This window comes from Haematobia irritans, chromosome 5 (genome assembly GCF_050003625.1).
Source record: "Haematobia irritans isolate KBUSLIRL chromosome 5, ASM5000362v1, whole genome shotgun sequence".
Classification (NCBI taxonomy): Eukaryota; Metazoa; Arthropoda; class Insecta; order Diptera; family Muscidae; genus Haematobia; species Haematobia irritans.
Window position 1 is genome coordinate 58,583,535 of NC_134401.1, and position 27,583 is coordinate 58,611,117.

General features: G+C 34.2%; 1 protein-coding gene across 1 annotated transcript in view; it reads right to left on the reverse strand.

Moving 5' to 3' along the window:
• fus (epithelial splicing regulatory protein fusilli) overlaps nucleotides 1-24,954 on the reverse strand; it is a 153,422-nt gene extending 128,468 nt beyond the window's left edge. Inside the window, 1 exon segment of the mRNA XM_075312153.1 lies at nucleotides 23,983-24,954. The gene's annotated coding sequence lies outside the window, so the exon portion shown is untranslated.
• Nucleotides 24,955-27,583: the final 2,629 nt, after the last annotated feature.

The following is a 27,583-nucleotide window of genomic DNA, read 5'->3' on the forward strand; positions in this document are numbered from 1 at the left end:
TTTTTTTTCTCATTTTTAGTTGACGTCATTAATGTATGCAACAAATAATTAAAATATTTTTTTTTTACTTTTGGCAAAATTGAACTAAAATCAAATAATTTTCATGAACTAAAAAAAAATTAATTAGATCTAATTATACAATTATTTTTCGAGCTTTATGGACATATATAGATTATGGACATATATAAATTAAGGAACTCCATAAGGAGTTAGCATAAAGGGCCCAAAATTGAGTTATCTCTCCCAGCCAGATCTATACTAAAGGCTGTGGAAAGGTTCATTCGCCCGAACCGAAACATGTACAGTCCAGGCGTGTATAGATTTGTATCTGGCGTTTTCTTTTCAATGGCTCTATTAACCATGTTCCTTAATCTATATATGTCCATAAAGCTCGACAAATAATTGTATAATTAGATATAATGCATTTGGACGTCAATTGCCTGTTTCGGTATCAGGCTAACATGTAATATAAATTTAATTAGGCTATAATTCCGTTGTCTTTTTTCTGGGGGAAGTCGTTCAATCAATTTGTAAAAATCGCAATATATTGTGTGATCTATTTATATAAGAACTATATCTGAATCTGGATTAAATCGGTTAATACATCTCACTGTGAAACTATAGGATGATTGATTAATAAATAAGGGTATTTTGGCAAAATTTGGGGAAATCGGCGGATACATATACATGAAAGTTATATCTCAATCTGAACCGATTTGGATGCTGAAAACGATTACTCCGTGTCAAAGACGATGGGTTAGTAAATAACAATATGACACCATTCGTTGAAATCGGGTAATACATCGGGCTATATCTATATTTGATCGAATTTTTTCCAAATTCAATCGCGTTTGTCCCTGTGACGAAAACATTGTAATATGCGTACTGAATTTGGTTGAAATCGGTTCAGATGTAGATAAAGCTCACATATATATCTGTCGTCCGAATTATAGTCATATGACCACCGTAGGTCAAAATTTCACAAAATTTCACACAAAATTGTGCACAAAGAATGGAATTAACATTTTTACTATGCATGCCAAATTTTGTTGGAATCGGTTCAGATTTTGATATAGATTCCATACACAGTGAAACCGCTCAAACTTGGACACTCTGAAAACCGGACACCTCCCCAACATGGACAGTTGTCTGGGGACGTTTGCTATATTTACACATTATAATTAACCTCCCATACCTGGACACCTGTCAAAGATGGACAAAATGTAAGCTACCATGGGCGTCCACCTTTCAGAGGTTTCACTGTATATCTTTCTACGGATACGCACTTATATGGCCCCAGAGGTCAAAATTTCACTCAAATTTATCTATATTACTATAAATCATAAATGCAGGCTTGACAAATTTTATGCAATTTAAATATTTCAGTCCCGGTCATTAATCAATTTAAATTTTGAGTCTAGAGATTTTGTAAAAGCAATTTTCCAAATCGCTTCATATTTAAATATTTGCATATGGGAATATAAACCTTTATATAGCTTCCAACAAATTTGAAGGTGTTACGATGGTATGAAAAATGTTGATGTAAATAATGGTGAAGGGTATAATGTAGTCGGCCCCGCCCGATTTAAACTTTCCTTACTTGTTTTGAAAATGAGTTTGGATAACCAGTTGCGGCGAATGGATTGCGCTATCGAGAGATGATTTAGGACTACTTTTGGTCGGAGTTGGATGGTAATGATCTGGACCTTACCATTTTACGAAAGTCGTTTCCGGACCGTATTATATATCGAAGAGGTGATAACATTTGGACACCCAGATCTTGTGATTTAGTATCGTGGTACTTCCTTCTTTGGGGCCACGCTAAAGATAAAGTCCAACAGCTCAGCGTTCATTAATTTTTTCAACAAACAATAATGGAAGAATTTAGTACGTGAAATAATTTAGAACTTGCAAGTAGTTAGTACTTTCATAGAATATTTTTTAATATTGAATTAATACGCATGCAATATTAGCCATACTTTCAAAAGCATTTCAATCAGGTTAACTTTTAATTCACTAACAAATATACTGCAATATATAGATACTGGATATGTAAAGGTGATAAAATAATTTGCAATCACGAGATCAACTTATTTATCCACTTCAATTTATGCAATTAAATGTCATTGTTATTACAACGATTCATTCTCTACCATTGAGATTGCATCATTATCAGTGAAAGGATTTTAAATTATTGCATATTCTTCACCGCATGAAGCTCCAATATTTTCAGTTATTTTGTATGAAAATATTCCTTGAATGATTCATAAACATTAATTGGGAGGGAAAATCCCCGGATGAGTAAACAAACATCCTTGATCAGATGAATACAAACACAAACTAGTTGAGGCATTGTATACTCAGAAATTACAGTCATATGTTTACAAAAGTTAACTCCACTTGTTTCAAAAAGTTTCCATAAAGTTTCAAAAACAATAATGAAATATATTTTGTTTTAAGAAAATGTTCAATACATCTACAGGAACAACATCGTAAATTAAACACATTTCGCGGTATAGGCGAGGGAAAGTAGTCTAGTGTGATTTTATTATCTGGTTCATTGACAAGGATATAAACCCATTGAATATGAGTATATGACTCATTCTAAGGATTTGCAATACAGCAATACATTAGCATAGCGAATGCATTCTATCTTCCCAGTATGTTCTATGTAATTATATGAAATTATTAAGTAACCCAGTCAAGTGTTTGTCTACATTAGTTAGCCCTGTATTAAATTTCTACTTAATCGATAGCACATAGCACCAAATGCAGCTCAAAGCCAAGGACAAATAATTATTTTGATACCACCAATAAGAAATATCTGTATAACATTATCGAGAGAAAGACACCGATCTAATTCCAATATAGTAAACAATTTGACAGAGCTTGGATGACTTGTAGTTCAAATCGATTCAAGTTATATTTACTAACACGTTTTAAAGGTAATTAAATGTGAATTAGCTAAAATCACATACAATGGCTTCAATCGCGAACAATAATAAACTAAACCTGAAAATAACGACAAATACAGAAATACCAATTTATATGTTTCATAGAGAGCTAATATCAATTATAATTTAAAATAATTGAAATACATTGTAAAAAATGCGCACAATAGCCGTTCGGTTTAATTAATTCATTCATTAAAGATTTATAATAAAAAAGCATACCTATATTCACCACAGATATGTATTTTGTCTCTTACACAATTACCATGAAAGTTTTCTTGTAGCTTCATTTCGCTTTCGTTTGTACGGTCATCACAAATTAAAAATTTAAATTGCACCCAGAAACGACAACGAAATTTTTATAGTCGACTTAACTTCATTTTGCTTATGAAAATTATTTGATTTTAATTAAATTTTGTAAATGTGAGAACATTTTTCTTAATTTAATTATTTTTTGCTTAAATTAATGACTTGAACTAAAAATAAAAAAAAAAGTTTTATAGAAATGGAGCTCACAATTTTATTAAATTTGAAAATTAAATTTGAAAAATTTTTTCTAAAATCGGTGAAGTTTACTTAAATTGAGTTCATAAGTTTCTCAAATGAGTAAATCTTTCCCAAACTGTCTCTGCCTTTTTTGAATTTTTTCCTTACAAATATTAATTTTTCTTAAACAAGAGAAAACATGTATTATTTTTTATAAATTTTCTTCAATTTGGCAAAAATTATTAACTAATTTGTATCATGTTGCAATAAGTGAAATTTTTTGTTAAATTTTTCTAACTTGAATGTACATTTCTTTCACTTTTTGCTTTAATAAGAATAAATTAATTGATCCAAAAATAGTTTTTATTCAAACTACTTCAATCACGAAATGATAGTATCAATGAAAACAAAATTAGTTATAAATAAAAATATAATTGATTAAACATTAATTGTATTCTTTTGCCCATTTATCTAATTTTTATTAAAATGATTCAATTAATTACTTGACTGTTTGTTGATTTTTTTTTAAACTCAATAAAATTGTTAGTTGAGGCAGTCAATATTTTATTGAACTACTCTTCCTTTACCAATTAATTAATTTATTTTTTATTACAAATTTAAAAATTAGTTGCAATAATTGATAACTAAAAAATAAAATTAAAATTTCTATATACACCGAAAAAATATTTCCGTGAGGCGAAACTTTTCAATGAAGTCAGTTTTTCTTTATAGTTAATTCGATTCGACCTAAAAATGTGCATCTTTTTATGAATGAAAATTTTGTTTGACTAAGGTCAACTTGGCTCTGAAAAATTTTGAAAAATTTAACCCTTCGTTGCATGACATTGCATATAAGATATGTTACTTTTTTGTCTATATGACGCTATTGAACTATTTACCGTTAGTTTTTTGCCTTTTTAATTCTTTTCACGTTCGTGATACACTTTGGTAAGATTTTTTGTCAGCATTAAAAAGGGCTTTGGTATAATAAATACACATAAAACGGTTTTAACAATCCAAATGTTTATCGATGCAAAATTAAATCATGCAAGGAAGGGTTAAATTTGTTGACTTTTTGCATCTTGACTACAACGCAAAACTTCGTTCAAAATTCGGACATGTTTTCAAACCTTTTATTAGGGCGTTTTCACTTGTAACATAACATAATTTCTACTTGAAGTCGAGTCTGAATTTGAAAATTAAGTTGTCATTAACACGTTTTTAAAGGACTTTGACACGAAGAAAAAATCTAAAAAAAAAAAACAAATATATTAAAATTTGTTTCCTAACATCAAGTACGCAAAACTCAATTTTAAGAGAGAGTCCTACGAATATCCTTACTTCAATTCTCCGCTTCTTTGGCTCGTAATCAATACCAAAATCATTACTGTAAAATCCTTGGAACCGGCCAAACTTTTTTTAGTTTAATTAAAATTTTAATTGGAAACATTTTTTATTTAATTTAAATATTAATAAGGATAATTAATTTAAATTAAAACAAGTAAGGAAAGTCTAAAGTCGGGCGGGGCCGACTATATTATACCCTGCACCACTTTGTAGATCTAAATTTTCGATACCATATCACATCCGTCAAATGTGTTGGGTGCTCTATATAAGGGTTTGTCCCAAATACATACATTTTAATATCACTCGATCTGGACAGAATTTGATAGACTTTTACAAAATCTATAGACTCAAAATTTAAGTTGGCTAATGCACTGGGGTGGAACACAATGTTAGTAAGAAAAATATGGGAAACATTTAAATCTGAAGCAATTTTAAGGAACCTTCGCAAAAGTTTATTTATGATTTATCGATATATATTATTATTTATCGATATATATGTATTAGAAGTTTAGGAATATTAGAGTCATTTTTACAACTTTTCAACTAAGCAGTGGCGATTTAACAAGGAAAGTGTTGGTATTTTGCCATACCAAAACATATATATAGGAGCTATATCTAAATCTGAACCGATGTCAACCAAATTTGGCAGGCATAGCTACAATGCTAATTCTACTCCCTATGCAAAATGTCAACTAAATCGGAGCAAAAAATTGGCCTCTGTGGTCATATGAGTTTAAATCGGACGAAACCTATATATAGGAGCTATATCTAAATCTGAACTGATTTCAACCAAATTTGGCACGCATAGCTACAATGCTAATTCTACTCCCTGCGCAAAGTTTGAATTAAATCGGAGTAAAAGATTGGCCACTGTGGTCATATGAGTGTAAATCGGACGAACGATATATATGGGAGCTATATCTAAATCTTAACCGATTTCAATAAAATTTGGCACACTTGACTACACTACTAATTGTACTCCTAGTGCAAAATTTCAACCAAATTTGGGAAAACTCTGGCTTCTGGGACCGTATTAGTCCATATCAGACGAAAGATATATATGGGAGCTATATCTAAATCTGAACCGATTTCAACAAAATTTGGCACACTTGACTATAGCACTAATTGTTCTTCTTGTGGAAAATTTTAAGCAAATTAGGGTAAAACTCTGGCTTCTGGGGTCATATAAGTCCATATCGGGCGAAATATATATATGGGAGCTATATCAAAATCTGAACCGATTTCTTCCAAAATCAATAGGATTCTATTCTGAGCCAAAACACATATTTGTGCCAATTGGACAAAAACTGCGACCTAGACTTTGATTACAAAAATGTGTTCACGGACAGACGGACAGACGAACATGGCTATATCGACTCAGGAGCCCACCCTAAGCATTTTTGCCAAAGACACCATGTGTCTATCTCGTCTCCTTCTGGGTGTTGCAAACATATGCCCTAACTTATAATACCCTGTTCCACAGTGTGGCGCAGGGTATAAATATCAGAGGTAATCGTTGACGCGCTTGTCAAATTCGAGTTTATTTGCTCCAATAGAAAATACTTTATAAGAAATATGAATTTCATTTGTCTAAAATTTCGTTCCGGAGGAAAGTATTTTTTCTTTGGGTTTAGCCTCGTTAAGATTCCTATTTGCCTTAATATCTGATGGTAAATTTTTCCTGTGTCTTACAGATAAATTCTTACTATACATTTTTTATGCGCCAATCCGTGCTATAATTGAAAAACTAATTTTTCATGTCGTGATGTGTACACAACGTGTAATAGAACATTAAGAAATTTTATTGGCGTATTTAACTTAAAAATAAATAAAACCAAATAAATAACTTGAAGAATGCTATAAAATGGAAACCGTCATTTGTCAAAAGGAAGTTAGTAATAAACTACATATTTGAGAAAATTATATGACACCTCTACGATTGAAACAATTACTGCAAGTTTTCCAACTACATCTAAGTCATGTCGATATTATAACCACGGCTTTTGTCAGTCAGAAAGCATTTTTGGCACACTTTAAATCATTGGCTCTGAAATGACAGTTGCATGCAACTGTTGCTGGTTGACCCCCTTTGTATCTAAAAATCGAAGTAGTTGGGAATTGAGATTTTTATCTAAACAACTGATGCCGAAGCTGTTTTAATATGTCCATGATCTGGTTTTATTTTTGGAATTATCATTTAAAGTCAAAGCTCACACTAATGGTGTTTTCTTTTCTGAACAAAATACTTTGCATTCATTTTGATTGTACGGAGTATACATTTTTAAATTGCTGCCAGCAACCTAAAAAAATATTACAATTTCATCGGTCAGAAAAGAATGTCTAAATGACAATATTTCTTTGTTATAAAATAGGAATAAAAACATTATATTATTAAATTTTCATTAATTCTATTCACCATCATTCATTTATTCAAGACATTATCAACAGCACATGCAACTCTGCCGTTTTAGGACAATCACAGCACTCTCGTTTGTTGAAAATACTGACAATGTCCTCAATTTGACACTCTGTGTGGCATACATTTCGCAACTGAATTCGAAACATTTTCAAACTGCTGCATTTTTACAAAAGAACATCGGCAGTCCATATTCCAGGCAAAGTGCACTTATGTTAGAAGAAAATAGAACGCCATAAGACAAGAATCATTTCTAGTGTTGCCCTTTGATACTGGTTGCAGGCTGTCACCAGCAGTTTGCAATCCTTTATTTGAATCAGTTAAAGCTCAATTTTAATTCTAACACATTACAACTTTTATGCAAGTTCTACACGGACGAAAAAGACCGTTTTTCATATGTTTGGGTGTAAAAATTATATGTTTGGAACTCAAATGTTTAGCACGTTATTTTTAAGTGCAAGTATATAATGTTCATCAACTAGTATAACATGTTTTCGACATATACGTTAATATGTTAGAACATAACATTTTTTTATACCCTCCACCATAACATTGTCATTCCGTTTGTAACACATCGATTTATTCATTTATTCAACCGTCGAACAGAACGGACGTGTTTTTTTAATAGCGGATAAAATCATCGTAATAAGTACCTACTACGAATTTCAAGTGTGGTGGGATATTAGGCCACCATGCAGAGAAATTCAAAGACATCCACTGGGTTGCTAACTTCAGGGCCCAGTGGACGGGTATCGACTGGAGTTATAAATTTGGGCAATGACCAAGAGTTAGGCCCAATTAGTCGACCTGTAGACGGGTCGACTGGTGGCGACAATTTGACAAGTCGAACCTTTTCCAAGGTAGCGGAATCAAAAGGAGGTAATCCCTCACGAAAGAGATTCAAGGAACGTTGAAATGCATTGTTTATCCTAAAGAAATTAGGATCAGTCGACCCAAGCACGTTGTCGGCTAAACAAAGCGATTCCTTAAAATGGGCTCAAGGAATTCTTGAGGCTGGCAAAAGGGAACGATCACCGGATGAGCTGCCATCCTCCAAAAGGGATCAACGATCGTTTGCCTCAGTTGCTCATGGCTATCATAAATAAAGGAGCATTGGACGGTATGGTTCCAAAGCAAAAATGGGGGGAAATTGAGAATGCTCTGTCTGGCGTCTACTCACAGGTGCTGGAAAAGTTTCCCGGCCCAGATCCTCGACACCAAGAGGCTGATTGGTATCAAGGACGATTTAAGCTAGTCGCATTTGAGGACCAGAGGTCTATAGAATGTTTTAAAGCTGCTCTGATACTAATTGGTGAAGTTTGGGAAGGAGCTGCTCTAGAGTTAGTCGAGAAGAAAGACATACCGGCTAGACCAAGAGCACATGCGTGGATACCTGCAAACCCTCCTGACCCTGAATCTATTTTAAATAGACTGAAACAATGCAATCCAGATCTTCCAACAGCTGATTGGAAGGTTGGCCGTTTGGATGAAGTGGATGGGCCAAGACGGCATGCAGTGTTTATATTGAACACTCAGTCTTTGCCACATCTAGCAAAGTCTCAGGGCCGTGTATGTTATGGCTTTCATTATAATCAAATGAAGGTGTATAAAAACGATCAGCTAAAGGATTCAGAAATGGACAAGCCTCTGTCTGAATCAGAAGTAAGCGGATCCTCTTGCGAAGTCGAGGGCGATACCAAAGTTGAAGACATGGATAGATACCGTATGCGTGAGGAGGCTTCTATTGCCTCAAAACTCACCAAAGTTGAACCTATGGTTATTGCGAGAGTCACCGATATCTCTGAAGAGGACATTCTTGATGACTCGATTGAAGCGGCTGATGTGATGTGATGTGAAAATCTCGATGGTCCTACGGATCCTCCAGATAAATATTCATCATTTTAAGGCTGAATGTGCTGCCTTAAAAGTTCTCCTGATGAAAGGGGACATAGACATAGTTCTTATTCAAGAACCATATGTTTATAGAAACAAAATATGTGAATTAAGTACTCCGGGGTTCAAACTATTGCAGTATACTGGTAATGATGTAATTCGAGCCTGTATAATTGCTAAAAACGAGCTTAACTTGTTTCTGCTTCCTTCAATGTGCAATGCAGACACTGTCGTTGCCAATTTAGAAATAGCCAAATGCAAATATTGGGTATCTTCGGTCTATATGGGACATGACAGGGAGATGCCTCCATGTGCCGTTAAGACCTCAGTTGAGGAGTCACTGAAAACTAGGGATGCCAGACGTGCTCTTTTAAAGAGCACATGTGCTCTTTTTTACAAAATGTACTCTTAAAACAAGACAGGCCAAAAGAGCATGCAAAAGTGCTCTTGTTTTGCATCACAACAAATATTAATCAAACGCGATTCAATAAATGGTAAAAGTAAACTGAAAATACGTAAATGTCGCACTAATAGATTTTCCTAGCCGTTATTTTCTAATTAAATAGTGTTTTACTTTATATATCTGAGTCGTATAAGATGTTGCTTCTTCACTTTGTATTCTGTTCTAAATGTAAACAAACTTCTTCAATAACGTTTTTCACAAAACCGCCAAAAAATTACATACAAAGTATTGTAAGAAAATTAGCTTGAGTTGAAAGTGGGTTATTTTATGTTTATGGTATGCACTTTTTGCTATGTTTAAATGAATTATATTTCAATAAATTGGAATTACCCTGCCAGCATTTCAAAGTTCCATTTCATCTTCAACGCTACCACAGACTCGTAAATGTCACTACAACCATCCTACTGTGATGGGGGGCAGCATATCATAAAGTACAAAATGTACTTCATACATGTATTTTGCCATCACTACTTTTACAAAAGCCATTTTATTTTTTGTGAAACGCCAAGCGCAACCAGCTTGTTATATTTTATTTAAATAAAAACGAAAATAAAGTTCTGAAAACATAGATTTTACGCTTAAAATTGTGAAAGATATATTGGTGAACAATTTTTGATTTTCCAAATGGAATAAAGTGATTGTTTTTCAAATATTTTACAGACACGCTGCCTCCATCGAATAAAAACACTGGCTGATAGACGCTGCAACATGTAACTCGCTACTTGTAACTCTACCTCATCATTAATGCCAAAAATTATGTTAAATGTGATGTGATAGTGGTATAAATGTTATATTTTTAAGAATTTGTAAATAATTAATCAAATTATTAAATATCTAAACAAACGTGTTTTACTCGACCACAATGATTCTTTTACCACTATCTTAAAATGTGCTTTTTCTGATTGTTTGGAGGGTCTCTTATTGGCGTCGTTCTAAATTGATCTATAAAGGCACCTAATAATTGCACTCATGCGAAACCTTTTTGTAGTAACTTGGCGTGGTACAACTTCTCAATAGTGACGGCGCTTTTCCGACGAGTTTTTGATATCGTATATGATTGTTTTCAACGTACTGGGGATTCTCAGAAGCGCCCCCAAATTCAAAAAATGTTGGCAGGGTAAATGTTTTTCTTTTATTTGAAAAAGTGTGCTCTATTCTTTTCGTATGTGCTCTTTTTATAAACTGAATGTGCTCTTTTTGCCTCTTCAAAATCTGGCATCCCTACTGAAAACAAAGACGAAACTCATTATGGGATGCGATGCGAATGCGCATCATAGTATATGGGGAAGTAGTGATACTAATGCAAGGGGAGAGTCGCTAATAGAGTTTATTTTGCGTACTAATCTGGTAGTTTGCAACAAGGGAGATGCCCCAACCTTTGTCACTAAAAACAGGCAAGAGGTTTTGGACATCACCTTAGCCTCGCAAGAACTGAATGAAATGATATCTGAGTGGCATGTTTTAAGTGAACACAGCTTCTCAGATCATCGTTACATCAGTTTCAAATTTGATGTTCATACCACCAAGACCATATTTCCGCCAAATGTTAGGAAAGCTGACTGGAATAGGTATAGGGAATCGTTCAATATGATGATACCGGAAATACCAAAGACAAATATGAGCACTGTGCAAGTTATCGAACACGCAGTGGAGAGGATTATTAAGGCCTTCAACATTTCACTGAAAGCTTCAACATTTCACTGGAAATCGTGCAGCAAGCTCTTTAACAAAGCAAAGTCCACCAGAGCTCCTGTGGATTGGGACGCTTACAAGAAGAATCTGAGAGGATACAAGCGAGAACTGAGAAAGGCTCAGCATAACTCTTGGAATGATTACTGCAGCAGCATTGAGAATACGTCCGAGGCTTCCAGACTACGGAAGGTGCTAACATCCACGAGCTCCGCTCCAGGTTTCATTAAAACATCGGAGGGCAATTGGACAACGTCCAGTGAGGAGACGCTGGAGGTACTATTGCACACACATTTTCCAGGAAATCAGACGGTTGAACCATGCACTGGCGGTGCCACAGTGGCTCAGCGGTCGTTTCCTATCGAGGAAATTGTATCAGCATCTAGAATAAAATGGGCGTTAAATAGCTTTGGATCATTCAAATCTGATGGAATTACTCCGGCGGAGTTAAAAGCGGTGGCTGACAGAATTATCCCCTGGTTGTCGGCGATATATATAGGATGTATCAACTTAGCATATATTCCACGAAAGTAGAGAGACTCAAAAGTCGTTTTCATACCAAAAGCGGGAAAAGCCTCTCACTCGAATGCGAAGGATTTCCGACCAATCAGCTTATCATCATTCCTACTTAAGACTCTGGAGAGGATGATAGATATTTATCTTAGAACTAGCGTCGATTCAAGTTTGCTCTCGAAACGACAACATGCATACTCGAAAGGCAGGTCTACTGAGACCGCATTACATGAACTAGTCAGCTTTATTGAAAGCTCACTATCTGTCAAAGAATACACAGTAGTGGCATTTCTAGACATCGAAGGGGCGTTCAATAACGTCCATCCGAGCTCGATATTAAATGGACTGACAACTCTGAATGTTGATCCAGGTATACTTAGGCTGTTAGACGAACTTCTAAGGAAGAGACGCATTTCAGCCACACTAGGACAAGCAAACATACAAAGGTATGTGAACAGAGGCACTCCTCAAGGAGGAGTTCTATCACCTCTTCTTTGGAATGTTGCTATAAACGACCTTCTGGTTTCCCTAGAAAAAGAAAGGATACAAGTGGTGGCATACGCAGATGATGTGGCGCTAGCAGTCAGGGGAAAATTCCCATCAACAGTTAGATATATTATACAGAGACCCCTCCGGATGACTGAGAAATGGGCGAAAGATATTGGTCTTGGGGTAAATCCTGCAAAGACAGAAATAGTCATGTACTGCAAAGATCGCAAAACTCCCACGGTTAGGCCCATTTCCTTAGGGGGTATTGAAATTCCCTTTAGGGAGTGTGCAAAATATCTTGGCGTTATTTTGGACAGGAAGCTGAACTTTAAGCTTAATATTGAAGAAAGGGCGTGGAAAGCAACGGTAGCTTTATACTCGTGCAAAAATTCAATAGGGAAAAAGTGGGGACTAAAACCAAAAATTGTACTTTGGCTATACACGGCAGTGGTTAGACCTATAATGCTATATGGTGTTGTAGTCTGGTGGCCGGCACTTCACCAGCCGACAAGTTTAGACAAAGTTCAGCGTATGGCGTGCTTGTGTATCTCAGGTGCATTCAGCAAGACAGGAACAAACTCCCTTAATGTCATACTGCATCTATTGCCTTTAGACATTTTGGCCAAACAGTCAGCTGCAACAACGGCTGTGCGGTTGCGCGAGCTATCGCTGTGGTCGGAAAAAAGTTACGGTCACAGTTCGGTCCTCAAAATAATGCCAGATGTGCCTAACGTAGTGGATTACACTTTGGCGAGTCCACTTTTCGACAAAAAGTTTGAGACTCTAATCCCCAATAGTGAGGCGTGGTGTACACGGACCCCGGGGAATAAAAGATATATAGATTTCTACACTGATGGCTCCAAATTGAATGACCAAGTGGGTTTCGGAGTATATTCTAAAGATCTGGAACTTCGAATAGCGAAAAGATTACCTGATCACTGTAGTGTTTTTCAGGCTGAAATATTAGCAATAAGAGAAGTGGTGAATTGGCTGAGAAGTAATGCTCCAAGCAATATTGGCATTAATATATACTCAGACAGTCAACCTGCAATAAAATCCTTGGACTCTGTGTTCCTCATCTCCAAAACGGCCATCGACTGCCGCAAATCTCTCAATGAGATGGCTGAGCAGCACAATATTCACCTAATATGGGTGCCTGGCCACAGGAACATACCGGGGAACTGCGAAGCAGATGAGCTGGCAAGGCTAGGAACTACCTTACATATTCCAGGGGAACTAGAATCTGTTGGTGTGCCTCTGGCTACCTGCAAGCTCTTACTGCGTGAGAAGGCTGTCATGATGGCAAATGTTCGATGGGAGAATTGTAAGGGTTGTAACGACACCAAGCAAATATGGCCCCATTTAAACTTAAGCCGCACACTGGATATGCTGGTGTTCTCGAGACGCCAGATATCACTCCTGATATCTGCTATAACGGGTCGCTGCCTGATAGGCGATTTTGCAAAAACTATTGGTGCGAAGTATAATGACTATTGTATGAGCTGTCATGATGCGGAGGAAAAGGAATCAATAAAACACCTCTTGTGTGAGTGTCCTGCATTTTGTGTAAGGCGTAAGCAAATTTTAGGGCCATATAGCTTCAGATTACTAGCGGACCTGGAAAACGTTAACTTAAGCAGCCTGCTAATGTTTTTGGAACAATCTGGTTGGTTCAACAGAAGAATATAATCGAGAAGGTTCAACGGTTAAAACTAGAAGTGTCCATATGTAATAGGTACTGTTAGTTAATGTGGTATCACAATGGACTGAATAGTCTAAGTGAGCCTGAATCTTAATCGGGCTGCCACTTTAACCTAACACATCGAAATATTGCTCTAAGACCCCATAAAGTATATATATATATATATTCTGGGTCGTGGTAAAATTTTGAGTCGATCTAAGCATGTCCGTCCGTCTGTTGAAATCACGCTAACTTCCGAACGAAACAAGCTATCCGCTTGAAACTTGGCACAAGTAGTTGTTATTGATATTGAAAATGGGCCATATCGGTCCACTTTTATGTTATGTTTTATATGGGGGCTATAAACGGACCCCCAAATTTGTGCTTGCGAATCCTCTAAGAGAAGCAAATTTCACCCGATCCAGTGGAAATTTGGTACGTGGTGTTTGTATATGGTCTCTAACAACCATGCAAAGATTGGTCCACACCGGTCTTAATTAAATATAACCCCCATTTAAACCGATCCCGAGAATTGACCTCCGGAGCTATTGGAGGAGCAAAATTCATCCGACCCGGTTAAAATTTGGTACGTGGTGAAATTTGATATATTGCGATAGTATATGTCCGCTAACAACCATGTCCAAATTGGTCCATATCGGTCTATAGTTATATATATCCGATCCCCAAAAATAATCTACCAAAATGTTATTTCTATAGAAAACTTATGATTACAGGTGGTATCTTCAACTTTTGTGGAAATCTTACTCAGACTTCACATCATTGTTGTTGTTGTTGCCATCAATCCCTGTGGTTGCTTTCTTCGCCGTTTTGTAGATTGTTGAAACTTCGTTTGGCTTAATTTAAAATTGCTTCATTATTGTTGTTGGGTGTAACTGGAATTCGGTTGTTGCTATTGGGTACAAAAACTAATAATTAAGCTCATATTTGAGTGGGAAGAATTTCCCAGTCCTTCATTGGATTTTATTTCTATAGAAAATTTTGTCAAAATGTTATTTCTATACACTGAAAAAAATATTGTCGTGAGGTCAAAGATTTCATGTCTTTAAACTACGAATGCAAATTTTACTTAGCATAGACGACGCATTTCTCTAATATAAAGTTTATTTCCTTGTCCAAAAGTCGATAAACTTTTCAATGAAGTCGTATTGTCCTTATAATTAAGTGATTTGACATAAAAATGGGTATCATAACATGAAAGAAAAAATTTTTGGGCTAAGGTCAACTTGACTTTAGTAATTTAGAAAAATTCTTTAAATTTAATGAAATTGTCTTTAAATTTGTTGTCTTTTTCCATCTTGACTACAAAGCAAAACTTCGTTCAAATATAGGACACGTTTTTCAACTCTTTATTTTAAAGACGTTTTTTACTTGAAACATGCCATAATTTTTATTGGAAGTCGAGTCTTAATTTTTGAAAATAAATTTGTCGTTAACTCGTTTTTAAAGGACTTTGATAGCATATGAAGAAAAAATCTGAAAACGCGATAAATTAAAATTTGCTTCCTAGAAGCAAGTACACAAAACCCAAATTTAAAAGAAAACTGTGTCCTAAAAATATCCTTACTTGTATTATCCGCTTCTTTGGCTCGGAATCAATACCAAAATTTTTAAAGTAAAGACAAAATCTTTGGAACCGGGCATGCTTTTTTTTCAGTGTAGAAACTTTTGTCAAACTGAATTATTTACGTATTTAATCTGCCTTTTTTTGTTTAATATATACCCCGTATGGACTAACTTAGAATTGAGAAGACGGTGTTAAGAAGTTTTAAGATACCATCGGCAAGTGTTACCGTAACCAAAGTAATTCGATTGTGGATGACAGTCTTTAGTACAAGTTTGTATGCAATCCATGGTGGAGAGTACATAAGATTCGGCCTGGCCGAACTTACGGCCATATATACTTGTTTTAATATAGAAATTGTCTATAAACATATATGTGTTTAGAAGGAGAGACCGAGAGAGTACGCTGCAAGTAAAAAATGAAAGTAACCAACTATACACACAAAGAAAATGTCATTGAAAATTTTTTTCTACCAGTGTATGCCTAAGGTGAAACACAATATGTTTGAACAATACAAAAAATATTTTTTTGGACCAATTCTGATTTCCATTCATTTGGAACACTATTAGAGAGACATTGAGACAGTGGCAACATTGTTTTAGGCGTTATCGAAATTATGTGTATTCAGTACTGCGGATTTTTTACGTACATTGCTTTCAAGTACATGGAAAAAGATTTTGGTATTGATTCCGAGCCAAAGATGCAGCTTCTTTAAGATAAGGATATTTTGTAGGGAGATATCTAGTTTTAAATCTAGGCTCTATGAAATTAGAATTGTGACACAGATCTCAGTTATCAAATTTTCATTCTATTCCAAATCCAAATTATAACAAATACTTCAAAGTAAACCATATTTTTATTAAAAACAACTACTTTAAACCAAAGATATATATTTTAAGCTTTTTTGTCTTTAAACCAAAGATACAATATCTCTGTAAATTTGAAGAATATTTCTTTTAATCAATGAATTGTACAACAAGCTGTCTCGATGCGCATCACAAATGATAAATTCATTTTAAATCAAAAATGTTTTTCTTTACATTAAGGAAAATTTGCTTCACTTTAAATATATACGACTTTAACGAAGGGTAGCAAATTTTATAGATACGTGTCCTAAATTTAAAGAAGTAAATTTCTAAAGCACTTTCTTTTAATTAAAATTTCTTTATTTTAAAGAAATTTGTCCTTAATATTGTGTAAATATTGTAAAATTTAGGTTGCATAATCTTTCATATTAGGTTAATATTTTTATCTGTGTGGGCATCACCGCTGGGATGATCACCGCTCTCTTGGTTTTGTGTTTTGAAATTTTGAAATCTTTAGATTTTTTAATTAAATCAGAGTCTATTTATTTATTTTCCCCCCAATTTAAATTAAATTTCTTCAATAAATTGTTGACAAGTTGAACAATTTATTGAAGAATTTTAATTTAAATTGGGTATTTTTGAGGAACGAAAGCGACCCAAATTGGGGACAAGAGCCAGAAAAATGCTGGCAACACTGTCGACTACACATCTCGATATCGATATCTGTTTAAGAAATCGAATGCACAATTGAATTTTAAGTCAAGCCTATGTATAAACAAAACTATGTGTTTGGAATGCTTGGTATTGCTGTTTTTTGTCTTTAGTTTTACTATTGCAAATTGCTTACTGGCGAGTATTGTGGTAGTCTCCCATAAATTTGTTGACCACAACTTAAAAATGTGCGCTCATTTTGGCAGTAACAGCAGTTAAACAAGTTTCTTCTTCTGCTTCTACTGCGTTGCCATCATCACAAACATTGCTATCTTAGTCGTTTTCATTTTGTTTTTGGCTTTAAAAGCAAAACAAGCAACCAGCCAAAAGGAACAATAGTGATACAAAAATAAACAACAGACGGTGGGGATGGCCAAGAAACCGAAAAAAACGACTACAAAATGGTGAAACATACAAACGCACATGTTTACATGGACTGTTATCTCTCATCGTACCAGGCTTTTGGACAACTCTCTCAAAGAGCTTTGTAATGTAATAATGATCGACCAGGCCTTGAAGAGACGCTCAAGAAATACTACTATAGTGAGAGAGAAAATAAAAGAGCAAATCCATAAATGAGAATGACAATATGAGTAGGGGCATTTATGTTATTCTTAGTGGACACTAAAGGGCAAACGTTCAGCAGTTATTTTTTGGGAAAATTATTGGTTGCTTTCATCAAAGGCAAAATAATGTACAAGATGGCAAACTATTAGAAACCTACAAGCAATGTTACCGTTGTGCGACTTTAGTCGCATTTTGCAACCTTTCTTACATCATGTGACTTTTTTAATGTAAACTTTTTTAACATATGCAAAATGTGCGACCTTAGTCGCATGCGTGCGTTTGAACTCGGCTATAAAAAGGAGTTCACTTGTCATTGAGCTACCCATAGAAGCAATCATTAATAAGTTAGAAGGAATATGATCACCACAAACATGTTTCGAGAGCAAAATGTTATTTTTTGGACGGAGAACATATAACATGTTTGTCGCAAAAATGTTATTTTCTCGAAAATTATTTATCTTATTTCAGAAACCATGTATATGTTGCCGAGAAAATAGCATTTTTGCGACAAAAAAATTCCATGTTCATTAGGGATGCCAGATTTTGAAGAGGCAAAAAGAGTACATTCAGCTTATAAAAAGAGCACATACGAAAAAAATAGAGCACACTTTTTAAAATAAAAAAAAAAAACATTTAATTCCAATTTATTTATAAATATAATTCATTTAAACATAACAAAAAGGTTCATATCATAAACATAAACTAACCTACATTCAACTCCAGCTAATTTTCATACGATACTTTGTAAGTCATTTTTGGTGTTTTTGTGAAAAACGTTATTGAAGAAGTTTGTTTACATTTAGAACAGAGTACAAAGTGAAGAAGGCGTGCTCTTCTACGACCCTTATATATAAAGTAAAACACTATTTAATTAGAAAATAATGGCTAGGAAAATCTCTTTGTGCGACATTTACGTATATTCAGTTTACTTTTACCATTTATTGAATCGCGTTTGATTAATATTTTCTGTGATATGCATCACAGAAAAAAAGCGCACTTAACTAAAAATAGAGCACTTTTACGTGCTCTTTTGGCCTGTCTTGTTTTAAGAGCACGTTTTGTAAAAAAGAGCACGTCTGGCATCCCTAATGTTCATCGTCCAAAAATAACATTTTGCTCTTGAAACATGTTTGGGGTGATCATATTCCTTATCTGTGTGTATTCGAACCCCATCTTGTCCAAACATGTTGGTACATCAATAACTTTCAATTTAAAAAATACGATGATGTATGGGTCTAGGAACGGTAAATACAACATTAAATATAACTTTGGCCCTGAAAAGCGGGATTTTTTTAATGTTCTTCCCCCAGAAAAAAAATTATAGCCAATTTAACGTTATTTTAGTTCATTAACATTTGGGAGCCACCGTGGTGCAATGGTTAGCATGCCCGCCTTGCATACACAAGGTCGTGGGTTCGATTCCTGCTACGACCGAACACCAAAAAGTGTTGCAGCGGTGGATTATCCCACCTCAGTAATGCTGGTGACATTTCTGAGGGTTTCAAAGCTTCTCTAAGTGGTTTCATTGGAATGTGGAACGCCGTTCGGACTCGGCTATAAAAAGGATGTCCCTTGCCATTGAGCTTAACATGGAATCGGGAAGCACTCAGTGATAAGAGAGAAGTTCACCACTGTGGTATCACGATGGACTGAATAGTCTAAGTGAGCCTGATACATCGGGCTGCCACATAACCTAACCTAACCTAACCTAGTTGATTAACATTTTCTTATTTCCATTATTTGTTGCTTTCTTTAGTGGAGTTAACTAAAAATGAGAGAAAAAATGCTATACTAATGAAGTACGGTATAACCTCTCCAATCCAGACACTCACTCGACCGGACTACCCAGTCCGGAGAGCTCAATGTTTCGGACACTCTTTTAAATGTTTCCTCTGTAATCCGGACAGTATTTGCAGCAATTATTCGTTAATTTATCGTTTGTTTAGAAAATAAACCAATACTAAGAAAAGGTGACTGCGGAGGAATGTCAATTTGCGTGTTGTCACATTTCGTCGGGTAGAAACATTTGGAGCCGTGGGCACACAAACATAACGGACGTGTTATCTAAGAATGGTTGATGTTCCGTAACTCATTTCGTACAATTCCATGACCAACCGAATAGACTTTTTTATTTGCTTATTTTAGAGAGTTGTGTAAAGAAAATATGCTAGTATGTGCTCACGAACATAATCCACTCACGAGTATCATTAGCTTTCAATTTTAGTCACACTTATGATTTTAAGATTTTTATAACGCTATCGATTTTAATGAGCCCACGTTTTCAATGAGATTCACCACGTAAATTACTCAGACAATGCTAGGATTGACCATATATTTAATAACGAATACCACATTATTCTCGTCGGCGAATAATTTCTATTATGGTATGGTCCCACTGGGCAAATATTTGACAGAAATCAAAATAGAATTCGTCGATACAACCAAACCACCAAACATTTTTAGCTCATATTGCATAATTAACATCATTGTAGAATTATTTTCCAAAACCGATGTCCAGATAATTTGAAAATTGTTCTGGAAAAATGTTTGACACTCATCTTGGTCAAATATTTGCCCGGTGTGAAAATATTTCCCGAAAATTTTCCAATTAAAATTTCAATTTGAATATTAAATTAAAAATTTAATTGATTCAACAAATTTTTTAATGGAAACAAAACTCAATCACAAAAATTAATAGTATCAACTATTTTTTTAATTGATACTATAATTTTTGTAATTAAGACATTTCAATTAAAAAATTAATTGGATCAATTAATTTCGTGATTGAATCAGAAAATTTTCTTGTTTTGCGTACATAGCCTTATTCGAATCTTCTTTACCTTTTGAAAGTAGATTTCAAACATAAGATGCGATTCAATGGTGATGATATTCTAGAGTGAATCGAGTGAGTTTCGGTGGTTTTCGTGAATCACGATATGTGTGCTTTAGTGCCTTCTTCTGATCGTTAGAATATGTGAATGTCCCACACGTTAGTGTGCGTGTGTTTGTGTCTTTAAAACCTTTTCATGCGTGAGTACAGATTTTTATTTCGTGGAAGCGCGTAGCTTGAGTTCTACGAAAAATATCATGCCTGAGAGCGCGCGAGTAAAAATTATCCGTGTTGACTGCGCGTGAGTGTAAGTAAAATATAACTCACGGCGTTTAGATTACTTCCATAATAATATGGTCGTTTGAGAGTTTTCCGAAATGAACTAAAGATCATTGAAATACTCAAATATTAATTAATCGTCACTTTTATCTCATTTATGGTCACTTTTATCTCATTTATGATTTCTTTTTTACCACCATTAAGCAGAAAATTGTTATAAATTTTGGCACAAAGACAATTTTTTTGGTAAAACCCCCTAAATGTGATTGATTACTAATTGCATAGGTTTGCGCCTTAGTGTCTGATATTGTTGAATCCAACCGAAATTAGCTCTTTTTCAATTGTTCGAAATAGGCCGTTCTACCGATTATTTCTTTATCCCTTCTGTGCGTGATGAGGTCCCCCTGGACCTTTTTGATTTTTATTCATATATAACTTTATCTTTTATATGATTTGCAGCTTGATGGTTTATGACTTCTTTTACTGAAGTGTTTTAAGTTGAAAACTTTAAATTTTTATGTGATTGAATCATTAAATCGATTTTTATAGGTATTTGAAAAAGTTTAGTGCGATTCTGCGTGATGAGGTCCAAAGGGACCTAGCACTTATTACATTAGTGATTTTAGCACAGTTTAAAAAGCAGCGTAAAGATATTGCGATTTTCGTATTTGGAACAATTAATAACACTAACATCCTTTCAGAAAATACCGTTATTTGGAAGAATTTGTCATTTTTGAAGTTTCCATTTGTTTCGTTGCTTGTTAGTACATAATTGTATGTCTTCCGTTGATATATCCACTATTGTGAAACTAAAAGTGCAAAAAAAGTTATTTGAACTTCATGGAAATCTTAGCCGATCTAAGTTTTTATGTTCTATACATGTTTCAGACCCATCGGATCCTGGAATTTGGCAAGATGTGCCTCAATTTGGACCAAGTTTGACACAACCACTATGCACATAGTACTGCGAACAAAACGAACGCCACTAAAAAAATCTTATTGTTTTTCCTTCAAAAATCCAGTTTGTAAAGAACACTCAACTACCAAAACAATATATTATTGATTGGTACGTACAAAGATACTTATAGGTACCACGCCTGCGACAAACATCAGGGCCTCTACACGGTTGAAAAAGACTGTTTTTCATATGTTTGGCTATAAACATTATATGTTTGGAACACAAATTTTTAAACACAATATTTTTGAGTGCAAGCATATAATGTTCATAAACTAGCATAACATGTTTGGGACATATATGTTAATATGTTAGAACATATTATGTTTGGGACATAAAATGTTTGTAAATATAATATGCTTGAATGCAAACATATATTAATTTAGAAATAGCCTATAAACATATATGTGTTTAGTAGCTTGGAGCGCTATTTAACAGGGAGCGATATTGAATTAAGTTGGTGGTTGTTGCTTGTTATTACAAAATTAACATTTTATTTTTCCTTGGGCAATTGATCAGCTACTTCTTTGATCCTTACAAACTGTGTGGTCCGCTGTTCGAATCCCCGTCCGGCAAAAGGTAAAATTAAAATAAAAAAAATCATAAAATTGAATAATTTCTTCTACAATGTTTGTATTACAGAAAAAGGTGGTAAGAACTAAAAAATCTCGTGGAAGTGAGAAAGATGTCGGGAAATATACAATTGGGCAGAAACAAAATTTTGAGCATTCAGGTCGAAAACCTATGTTGTTAGCACCTATATTACCTGTTTATTTTCATAATTCATTATGATTGTAAATATATAAATAAATAAATAAAATTTTGAGCACAATATTGTTCGGGAGAATTTTTTTAAGCACATAATATTTTTGGGTGCAAAATGTTTCCAAACATATTATATGGTCACATAATAACATATTGTTTTTTGGAAGACAACATTATTGAATTTGGATGCAAAAATACAAAATGTTTGGAACTTAGACTACCCAAACAAATATTGTTTAGACCAATATGCTTTCAAACATATTATATATTGGTAGAGATCAAACATATAAATGTTTGGGCAATACCCAAAAATGTATATGCTTGAAGCCTAATATGTTTGGGAGTATATGTTACAGAAGCGATTTTTTGTGAGGGTGTAGTATACTTATCAAAAATTTAAACATTATCTGTATCCTATTAAAAGTTAAATAAAACTCTATATTTACAACAAAATATTTATATATGCAATTTGTGCATCACAGAAGAGTCCACCTACAGTAAATGATCGAAAAATATCGTAGGGATAACCTCTCTACCTTCCTTTTTTATTGTAGGTCCCACGGACATACAAAAGGGTTAACACAGTTAATATGCGATTTTCCTAAAGTTATAGTTTGAAGTTACTTTCGAGCAATAGCTGATTAAATTTTCAAATAGAAAATAGCATATACATATACATCAATCTTCGAATTTTACATATTGAACAATAATTTTTAACATAAACTGCGACTGTTAAAAGGACATATCTTAAACCATAAATTTAGTTTGTCATATGTTCAATAATGGCTACACCTACACACAAAGAAAATGTCATTAAAATTGAGCTAATGAAATTTGTGCATTGATATAACGAAACATTTTCATTAGGACTATGAACATGTTCGTTAATAATACGAAAGGTTTCGTTGTTGAACAGAAATTTCATTATAATAACGAAAATTTAATAATGACTTCATTTCGTTGGTTTAATTTTAATGACACAGTTCGTTAATATAACGAAGTTTTTTCTACTAGTGTATGTCAAATGCTTCAAATCTGTAGATGGAATTTGAGCCTCCTAAGTTTTACGATTATTTATTTGCCAATTTTTGACCATCAGTGTAGCATTGATTGTTCTTTTTCCTGTTTTTTTTTTTTTATTTCTTTTAAAAGAAGACTGGGATTTCAACATCGCAGCCGCCACCACAATCATCGTAGTCGTTACTTTTTTAACTGTAAATTTCTTTTCACTTCACAGATCATCAACAACCAGCCATAGAGCAAGATAAAATTAGGGGAGAAGTGGCCATCGTATAGAAAGCGATGTTTATTCATAATTCGAGGAATGAGCTGTTGGAATTTAGTTTTGCGTCTTTAATTCATTTTGGTCATATTCTTGTTTTGATGGGATTGCGAAAATATTGACGTTGGCCAAATTTGTGATATGAGAACAAATGCAAGATTTTCATTCAATTATTAGCCTTGGCCAAGGGAGATTGATGAGTATGAGCGAAGGTGTATGAGTATACGTGTTGAGACCATCCAAACATGAATTCTCAAGTACCATGGTAATTACTTACTTTAGTACTGCTGCTTACTTGTTGCACGCACCAAAGATGCAGGTATGTTGGATTATAATTTTCTGGAAATTTAGTAACAGGTGGACTAATGACAGTTGTGGTGGTGGTGGTGATTGTCTGATTGCAGGCAATGTCACTTTGAAGCAGGAGAAATGCTTTAATTTATGTTTTATGGTTCAGGTCTGTTTATCTTGAGTTTTCACCTCATGCACACCAAGGGGAAGAGACAGACTACTCACTGAACTGTTGAGTTTCTATTTTTACTGTACGATTGTCCGTCCACTATACGTTCGTCTAATCAGGTTTAACTCCGTTATTTTTCTTTATTGTATTTTTTATTGCATTCGCTGGTTTATTCCCACTTTTCCAGCTTTTCCATACACGAAAACTAAAAGTCCAAGATTTCCGTTTTCCCAACAGGTTGTTTGTAGATAATTACGGTTGGTTGCTTGATTTGCTTGCTTGGTTGCTTCACTCACTGGTTAGTCTTCATAGCAGAAAAAAAATCCAAGTGGAAACTTTCGATGCAAGTGTCGTTCGTTATCTATTGTCTCGCACTATTTGTTTAATGGTCTCTAAGTGTTTTCCTCAATATGGAAATGCTAAATACGTATGTATCATATTATTCATATCTAATAGTTATTTTTATTTTTCTGTGTTTGTTTAATTTTTGTTTAACAATTTTAGGTTTTATTTGTTTATTGCACTTTTTATCTTTAATTCTGTTTTTACAGGGCACTACACCTTTTCTTTACAAATAAAGTTTTAGTTATTTTTGGATTTATTTTTGTATTTTTTTAATCCACTGTTAAAGATCCGATTTGTTTTAAGAAATTTCTATGACAATTTTTTCTCACAGAAATGGGGGTCTTACAAGTTTAAACTTTTGTTGTTTTTTTTTTTTATAATTTGGTCCCGAGTCCGAGTTTATCCGTTTAGTCGCGCTCTCCGGTCGATGGCAAGTCAGCAACTGCCGATTTGTGGTCTACCGTGTGTGAACGAAAACCTGAACTATCAACCGAATATTGGTTATACGATTTTCTGTTTTACACCTCTTTTCGTGAGTCTCGCTCATTGCTTGTTTTATTATTCAAGTCGTTGTCGTTTTGTTGCTTCCCAATTTTCCATTTATTTTTTGTTCAAACTCACAATAACAACAAAAACCACAACAACAAAAATCGTGTTTCTACTGTTGATTCTGTCATTCATTGAGAAACACGTAACTCTTACCACCGCAACTCATTTAACCAGGTGTTTGATTGCTATTGTTGTTGTTATCGTTCATGCCTGGAACGTTGTGAGTTTTTAGATCGTTATTCTCTCTCTCTCGTTCTCTGTATCTTTTGCTCTTTATCAGCAATGAATATTAAGTTGTATCTCACTATACAAATGTAGCGTTCTCTTGTATCTCTCCCAACAACTTGTTGATATCGTGTAAACGTCAGGTATGCAATCTATAGCCCACTGGTACCGAATTCAGTACATTTCACATATACACAGAAATACATTCGGGTTCCTTTATTACAGGATCACCTAGGTGTGTAAAAAACGTGTATTTAAGGGTCTTCACAAAGCCGAAATTTCACAATAATAAGTAATTTAAACGTCAATTAACTCCAAATTTAGAAGATATGACGAACCCAATTCATTCGCTGTAGTCTTACGTTTAACACCACAAAATTAAGAAATCGGAACACGACCCCCATATTAAAATTTTTAGGATTTTAAACACCAAAAAATTTGGAAATTGGACAACAAATGACTGGTTGGGTCGGCCAATAAACTTTCGCCTTGAATTATTTCCTGACAATAAATAGGGTATATAGCAGCATTCTTGAAACTCCGAAGCCAATGTGCATCCAGAGTATAACGTGTGACCTAAAATTGAAACGAATGACTGTTTAATTCTTTCCATTGTACTAAACAACCAATTTTATGACGATTTGAACCAAAGTCTTACTGATACCTTCGAAACGAAAATTATATGGAACTATGGACATTCATGGCTAGGCCGACTCAGCTGATGATAGGAATGTCTAGCAATGCGTGAATTAGGATCTGTCTTCAGTCGTATCCGGATTCAGACGTATTTACGTTCAATTTTACATTTTCTACCGCAGGCTTTAGGCTTTCACAAATAACATTTTCTATTTAATGAGAGAGAAATGTCCGAATTGATTGTAAGGATCAACTGATCAACGTCAATTGATTTAGAATATTTCAGTTTATAAACGTCAAAACGGTTGAAAAATTTATCGTCCCTGGTATATAGTAATATCCAAAATCTCGGATCCTAACTCTTGATTCTTCATATAATAATAATGTACGGACTTTGCCATCACTGCATTTGAACGTGTATTGTGGAGTATAATAACCTATAAATATGGGCTTAATGGATTTTGCTATTCTTCCAAACACCTCAATCTCACACACAATACCTCTCGCTTGTTTATAAGTTCTCATACCCTCTTACTCTCTTCATTTTTACCTGTAATAGAATTGTATATGTATATGTTAACTCTCAATAAGAATAGTACCAACAGCATCGAAATCGAATAACGTTAATACACACTATTTTCTTTTTCAAAGTACCGCAAACCAGATTTAAGGTGAGAATAAGAAGGAATCCAGAGAGAGTTTTGATCATCGATTTTTATTGTGGGATATGAATGTGGATTATATTTGACTTATGACCCAGAAGTCAGTGTTGTCGGATTACTAAGTAATCCCAAAAAGGTTTTATACAGAATTGTTGTTTAAAGCCCATTACTAATAGTGTAGTCAGGCAAACAGAGGAATATTAATCGTTTCAATCCGATTATAAATCAGTTGTGAAAATTACGCAATTTTCAGTTGAGATTTATTTAATGAAAAGTGAAATTTTGTATAGAGATATTTCAGTGCCAAATCTATTGTTCTATTTATTGAGATAGACCGACTAAGCCTTCCAATTCACATCGAAAAAAATTATTTTTATGAAATATTCTTCACCAACTCTTAGTATATTCTTCATTTAAACAATGCATTTTCATTGATTTTCATCAGAACACTGAAAATGTACATTTGACTAAAAATAACGGGATATCTCACAAACTGAACCATAAAAATATTTAAAATTTTGTTTTTCGAATTAAGCAGATCAAAATACATAATAAAAGTCACATCTCCCAAATGTACAGAAATATAGTGCAATATAGACTTTGGACAAGAGTAGTGCAACTACTTTGGAATAAGTTAATTGTGTTGTAAACTTCTTCTTTTTATTGTACATCCCAACGAAGATGCAATTCAAGTAATTGCGAAATATAAAAACAACGAAGAAATGACCTCGAGCATGATTAGTTACTGATTTACATTAGACTATTAAAAAGGTCGAATAAAATAAAGAAAAAACAAAATCAATTTATGAAAAAATAATAATTTTGTAAACTAGTGTAATTCTAATTTCTGTGAGAGATCAGGAATTTGTTTATTTGCTGTTGATCTCCTCTCAGAAACACGTTGAGACAATGTTTAGATTCGTATCCTTAACATAGACATAAAGCTTTAATCGGACAGTGAAATTCACTTGTGATATTACACTATCGCTTCATTAGATAAT